Source organism: Schistocerca americana, chromosome 1 (assembly GCF_021461395.2).
Source record: "Schistocerca americana isolate TAMUIC-IGC-003095 chromosome 1, iqSchAmer2.1, whole genome shotgun sequence".
In the NCBI taxonomy this organism is placed as follows: domain Eukaryota; kingdom Metazoa; phylum Arthropoda; class Insecta; order Orthoptera; family Acrididae; genus Schistocerca; species Schistocerca americana.
In genome coordinates, this window is record NC_060119.1 from 291,467,922 (window position 1) to 291,475,228 (window position 7,307).

A 7,307-nucleotide genomic window follows, 5' to 3' on the forward strand; every position below is an offset into this window, starting at 1 on the left:
GTCGCTGTTGGCGGCACATTGTCTGTGCTTTTTCTGTTGTCGTTTTTCTCGCTACACATCATGTTATCTGCAACTTTTGCTTTGGAAATTAGTGGTACGTTCCTATGGGACAAAACTACTAAGGTCATCGTTCCCTAGGCTTACCCACTACTTAATCTAACTTAAACTAACTTACGCTAAGGACGACACACACACTCATGCCCGAGGAAGGACTCGAACCTCCGACGGGAGATCAGCGCGAACCGCGACATGGCGCCTTAGACCGCACGGCTTCCGCCCGCGGCTATCTGTAACTGTGTGAGTGGCCGTCAGCAAACAAATACTAAAACGTGAACTTAACGCATGTTACCATCATACAAATGGGATTGCGGTAGTGTTGTGGATACAGTTTTATGTGTACTAGCCTGTTACTTAGCTTGTCGTGTACTCACGTTCGTTGGACGGCATGCAGATGATTTTATACACAGAAAAGCAAAACTTTAACACTTGGTTTATGATTCAAAAACACTATGCCATCTTGCTGCTCGGGTGTGTCGCGAGAGATGCATCGCATGTTGCGAGATGGCTATGAAAACTGTAGCGACAGTTGTGATGACTTCCGTTCCTTATTTCTGTCTCTGTTTCTGATGGGGAAGCGGTTCTTTTGCATGTGTGTACTTTCTGTTCTGTGTCCTAGGTCAGGTCTCTCAGACCGGTAAAGAGGGGGTTTTGCATCAAGGCCGACTCACAATTCCCATAGTGTTGTGCTTCTATGCAAACACGGACGAAATAGAATAGTTCCAAGATAAAGAACGTATAACCTTTATTGAAGGATTAATTTCTGTCGCACGGTCATTCCCCAGTCTAAATGGAATCCAAAAAGAAACACGTGTTGTTGTTGTGGTCTTCAGTCCTGAGACAGGTTTGATGTAGCTCTCCACGCTACTCTATCGTGTGCAAGCTCCTTCATCTCCCAGTACCTACTGCAACCAACATCCTTCTGAATCTGCTTAGTGTATTCATCTCTTGGCCTCCGTCTACGATTTTTACCCTCCACGCTGCCCTCCAATACTAAATTTGTGATCCCTTGATGCCTCAGAACATGTCCTACCAACCGGTCCCTCCTTCTTGTCAAGCTGTGCCACAAACCCCTCTTCTCCCCAATTCCATTCAATACCTCCTCATTTGTTATGTGATCTACGCACCTAATCTTCAGCATTCTTCTGTAGCACCACATTTCGAAAGCTTCTGTTCTCTTCTTGCCCAAACTATTTATCGTCCATGTTTCACTTCCATACATGGCTACACTCCATACAAATACTTTCAGAAACGACTTCCTGACACTTAAATCTATACTCGATGTTAATAAATTTCTCTTCTTCAGAAACGCTTTCCTTGCCATTGCCAGTCTACATTTCATATCCTCTCTACTTCGACCATCATCAGTTATTTTGTTCCCCTAATAGCAAAACTCCTTTACTTCTTTAGATGTCTCATTACCTAATCTAATTCCGTCAGCGTCACCCACACACACCGCCAGAAAAGACCTTGAAGGCAAAATGGTACCGACCGGCCGCTGTGTCACCTTTAGCCCATAGGCGTCACCGGATGCGCATACGGAGGGACATGTGGTCAGTACACCGCTCTCCCGGCCGTTGTCAGTTTTCGTGACCCGAGTAGCTCCTCAGTTTGCCTCACAAGGGCTGAGTGCACCCCGCTTGCCATCAGCGCTGGACAGACCAGATGGTCACCCATCCAAATGTTAGCCCAACCCGACAGCGCTTTTCTTCGGTGATCTGACGGGAACCGTTGTTACCACTGCGGCAAGGCTGTTGGCATTTGGATATGTAGTAGATAATAATATGGAGTGCGACCGCTCTTCGTGTTTATGAGGGGCTGAACTCTTCTGAGCTCGCGAACAGTGAGGTATCTATCTGCGGAGCCGGCCGCGGTGGTCTCGCGGTTAAGGCGCTCAGTCCGGAACCGCGCGACTGCTACGGTCGCAGGTTCGAATCCTGCCTCGGGCATGGATGTGTGTGATGTCCTTAGGTTAGTTAGGTTTAAGTAGTTCTAAGTTCTAGGGGACTGATGACCACAGAAGTTAAGTCCCATAGTGCTCAGAGCCATTTTTCTATCTGCGGAGGAATGCTAGCCATTTCTTCGTCAAAAGCCGAAAGTGGGGAAGATAGTGAGTCCTAATTCATGCCAAAGGTGTTGTATTGAGTCCAAGACAAGCCTCTTGGCAGGCCAGTCCATCCCAGGAATGTCATTGCCCACAAATAGCTGCCTCACATGTGCTGCTTTATGACAGGGTGCACTGTCATACCGATGCAGTTATCTTTCCGAACTGTTCCTCTGTCGTACGCAGTACGTAATACTGCAGCGCGTGTTCATTCATATACTTTCGCATTTAGCGTCTTCTTAAGAGCAATAAGGGGAACCACATCTTGACTCGAAAAACACCTCCGTGCTATAACACAAACTCCTCTGTACTTAACTGCCGGCCGAAGTGGCCGTGCGGTTAAAGGCGCTGCAGTCTGGAACCGCAAGACGGCTACGGTCGCAGGTTCGAATCCTGCCTCGGGCATGGATGTTTGTGATGTCCTTAGGTTAGTTAGGTTTAACTAGTTGTAAGTTCTAGGGGACTAATGACCTTAGCAGTTGAGTCCCATAGTGCTCAGAGCCATTTGAACCATTTTGTACTTAATTATTGCCACTACACATAATGACAAATAACGTTCTCAAGACATTTGCCCAAGACAAACCCTTCCATCGGACTGCCTCATCGTACAGCGTGATTTATCACTTCAAGCCACTCGTTTCCAGTTATCCACCGACCAGTGGCGTCGGTCTTTACGCCACCTCAAGCGTCGCTTGTCATTGACTTCAGAGACGTGTGGCTTATGAAGAGCTGCACTTTATTCTTTTTAGCTTTCCATACACAGTCGTTATACTCACTGGACTGCTGGTAGCACGTTGGAACTCGCGAGTAATTCCTGTTGCTGATTTCAAGGGATTTTTTACTACCCTCTGCAACGCTCGGCGGACCCTCTCCGGCAGTATATGATGTCTGCCTGCTTCAAATGGTTCAAATGGCTCTGAGCACTATGGGACTTAACTTCTAAGGTCATCAGTCCCCTAGAAATTAGAACTACTTAAACCTAACTAACCTATGGACATCACACACATCCATGCCCGAGGCAGGATTCGAACCTGCGACCGTAGCGGTCACGCGGTTCCAGACTGTAGCGCCTAGAACCACTCGGCCACCCAGGCTGTCTGTCTGCCTGGTCGTGGTTTACCTGTGGTTGTTCCTTCAAGTTTACTCCTCACACTTATAGTGAGACTTGGGCAGCGTTGAAAAGGTTAAAATGTCCCTGTCGGCGTGGGCAGTTTTGGAAAGTCTGAAATATGCCTGATGGATTTGTTACTTACGTAATAAGCAAGAAAGAGTCCACGTTTGGAATCAGTAAGGTCTCCTGACTCACCCATTCTGCATTACTGCTTCTCTACTGCCAATACAATAGTCCCGGCTTCCTTGTATACTGGTGGGTCTGCCTCTCATTACATAAGGTTGTCTGGATACTTTCACCAGATGGTGTACATCGTATTCCTTGTTTTTCTCTAAGTTACGTATTGTTTACATGTGTTAGCAACATCACACATAAACGCAAACGCGCTTTTCTAACGATCGAAAAAAATCGTTAAATGAGGGAAACATCCGCAAGCTATTACGAGGACATGCTGAAAAGTAAGGCCTCCGAATTTTTTTGCGTGAAAACGCTTAAAGCGAACAATATTCATTTTCTACATCTTTATTCTTCGTGCCTACATATTTATTTCCGAACATAGGCACTTTGGCGACGAACACATTTTCCCAACGAGAGACCTTTTTGTTGAAATGATCACTGTAGAATATTTCACTTCGTTGACGGAGCCACAACCTCACCTCTGCTTGCACCGTTTCGTCACTATCAAAGTGAAGTCCTCGAAGGTGTTCGGTAGTTTTTTTTCCTCCATTGGTTTTCAATTCTTCCCGAAGGGGGTGGGCTGGCAGCAGCTTAGTATGGCACTCTTCAGCCTACAGAATTTTAAAAACACAATAAGAAGATAATAATAATAAAGCATGTGATAGAAACGGTGACTTAAATTTTGAAATTGGCGGAAATTTGTGGAAGTTAAAATATAAAACAACAGTTCGCGATGATAATTTAAGAAGAAAACACAGTAAGCAGACAGGTACAATAGCAGACAGACAATTAAAAAACACGGCGACAGTCTGGTTTCTGTTCGCAAGAGATTAAAAAAAAATGGTTTCTGCCTGCTACACTTCGGAAAAGACACACAACACTTAATATTCACTTAAAATACTGCACTAACAAGTTTGCACGGAGATGACACACTACAGCCTGGGCCAGATGCGGGGTGGGGGGGGAGGGGGGGGGACTGGACAGATGAAGGGAAAAAGGGGGAGGAGAGGAAAAAGCAAGAGGGGGAGGAGCCGATGGAGGGAGAGCACTCATGGACTCGTGGGCCAGGGGGGGGGGGGCAAGATGGAGACGAGAGGGAGTGGGGAAAGGCAGAGGAGGGGAATGCAAAAGAACTCGGAAGAGAGAAGGGAGTCGAAGAGAGGGTAGGTGGGGAAGAGGGAAAAAGCAGGATGGGAGGGGGGAAGAGGGAGACTGGGAAAAGGACGGAGGTAGGGATGGGGAGGTGAGAATCAGAGTTGATAGGAGGGATCAGTAGAGGGAGAGAGGGCATCATCCAGGAGGGTGAGTTGGCAGAAGCCACCTTGGGAAAAGATGAAGGATGTAGAGGTGAAGAATAGGTGGGACAACGGTGAAGGCACAGCAGCGGTTGGGGGTTGTAGAAGAATGGAACAACCAGGTGATGGGGGGATCAAGTCTGTGGGAGGTGTAGAGGACTCAGATACGTTCAAGGAAAAGGAGCAGATGGGAGAAATGAATCAGGTCATAGAGGATCTGCATGGGGGATGAGAGGTGCATATGAAAGGCAAGGCAGAGAGCATAACTCTCAAGGATCTGGGGGGTCTTACACATATTCGGAGGGGGGGGGCGGAGATCCAGGCAGGAGTGGCATAGCAGATGATGGGACAGATCAACAATTTGTAGGTGTGGTGGATGGTAGAGGGGTTCAACCCCATGTCCAGCCAGAAAGGAGTTTGAGGCAGTTGTGGGCTTTGGATTGGATCGAGCAGAGATGAGGGGTTCAGGTAAGGTGACAGTCAGTGGTGAGTCCAAGGTATGTGTGGGTGAGGGAGAGGTGGACAGGAACGGGCGTAGATGGCAAGTGAAAAATCAAGGAGCCAGATGAAGGGAGTGGTACAACCTACGATGATTGCCTGGGTCTTGGAAGAACTGACTTTTAGGAGCCACTGGTTATACCATATGGCAAAAAGGCCAAGGTGATTCTGGAGAAGGCGTTGGGATCGTTGAAGGGTAGGAGTGAGAGCAAGGAAGGTGGTGTCATTGACATACTGCAGGAGGTGGACTCAAGGGGGTGGTTGGGACATATCTGCTGTGTACAGGAGGAAGAGGAGAGGGAAGAGGCCAGAGCACACCTGTAGAGGGGTAGACGGTGTGGGAATCAGTGTTATGGATGGTGTGACACAGGAGCAGTGATGGGAGAAGGAAGTAGGCAATCAGACAGGCATAGTTGATAGGAAGGGCATAGGTCTGAGGTTTAAACAGAATACCCAGATGCCATACACAGTCATAGGCCTATTTGAGGTCTAGGGATACAAAAATGGCGAAGCGATGGGAGTTAAGCTGGACTGAGAGGAGATGGGTGAGGTGTAGGAGTTGACTGTCGGCAGGGAAGGAAGATCAAAAACCACATTGAGTGTTGGGGAGCAGGTGGTGTTGGTGGAGGTGGTGATGGATGTGCCAGGTAAGAATGGATTCTAAGGGCTTGCTGAACACTGAGGTGAGACATATAGGGCGATAGGAAGAGTCATCCAACGGAGGCTTGTTAGGTTTAGGTTTAGGTTTTCCACAGGTCAGGGTGGAAGCCGGTGGCAGGGATTACGTTGTAGAGGGTGGCAAGGACTGCAAGGAAGGAGGGAGGGCAATGTTTGAGGTGGCGGTAGGTAATGCGGTCGTGGCTGGGCGCAGTGTTGCGTTTAGTGTGAAGTGTGAGGATCATGTCCTGTGTAGTGATGGGAGTGTTGAGTTCCGATGGTGGTGTGTGGCGAAGCTAGGAGCAAGGGGAGAGTGGAGGTATCTGTACGTTCGATGACGTCGGGGAAGAATAAATAATCAAATTGGGGATCATCTGGAATTGAAAAGACTTGGGATAGGCGGGAGGCGAAGTGGTTGGCCTTGTTGAGGTTATCAGAAAAGGGACGGTCATTATAGAGGAAAGGGTATTGCGGAGTAGGACGGTTCCAAGTAAGGCGGTGGAATGCAAACCGATACTTGAAGAGTTTATTGGGAGTGTGGCGTTGAGTTGTGTGCATGTCTGTCGCCAGGCACGGCGTTTCTTCGCAGTAAGCATGTTGCGGATGTGTCGTAATTGCCGGCGGCGAGTGAGTGTGAACCGGTCACGACGTGTGTTCGCCAAGTCGGTACTGAATGGAAAATGAGCGGTGACACTGAATCGAAGGTGTTGGATTGTTGCAGCGCTCGTGTGTGGTCTAGCATTATCAAGGAGCAGGAGAGGGTGTTCCGTGTGTGGACGAACTCTTCGAATTTGTAAGTCGATTACAGTACGCAGTTTCTCACGCACTGTCGAGCGGCAGCGGGCAGCAAATATGTAGATGCTATGAGTAAAGATGTAGAATGTTAATAACGTTGGTTTTATTTAAAAAGTTTTAAGAGGCACCACTTTTCAGCTTGCCCTCGTGTACCACGCAATACATTATTTGACTGTAATAGAAAAAGGCTCTCATTTCTGAAATGCTATTTACCTTAGATGAAATGAATGTAAGAATAAAGTTCTATCTGTAACATAGACAGGATAAGATAAACGCAATATTTCTTGACGCTACGATTCAGGGTTATTTCAGAAGATGACTGAGCAGAAACAACAAGACATACAAAAAAAGAAAAGAAGAAGGAACAGATCAGTGGACAGAGCGTCTCTACAAGTCTTTTTTCGCAAATACATGGCGTGAGGGGTTTCACTAGGGGCCAGGCGTGTCACAAAATGTACGCAGATCACCCACTCCGTGCTGTTGCATCGGACCAGTTCGAATCCGCAAACAGGCGACCCAATGAACAGATTTCAAAAACGTACCATGTCCCGCCTTCCCAACCAATTTGTATCAGCAACTTCAATAAATCGCATTCACATATTGACATTATCCG

General features: G+C 47.5%; 1 non-coding gene across 1 annotated transcript; it reads right to left on the reverse strand.

Moving 5' to 3' along the window:
• Positions 1–3,171: 3,171 nt before the first annotated feature.
• On the reverse strand, positions 3,172–3,255 carry Trnap-ugg. The gene has a single exon. It is a non-coding gene; the product is annotated as a tRNA-Pro (tRNA).
• Positions 3,256–7,307: the final 4,052 nt, after the last annotated feature.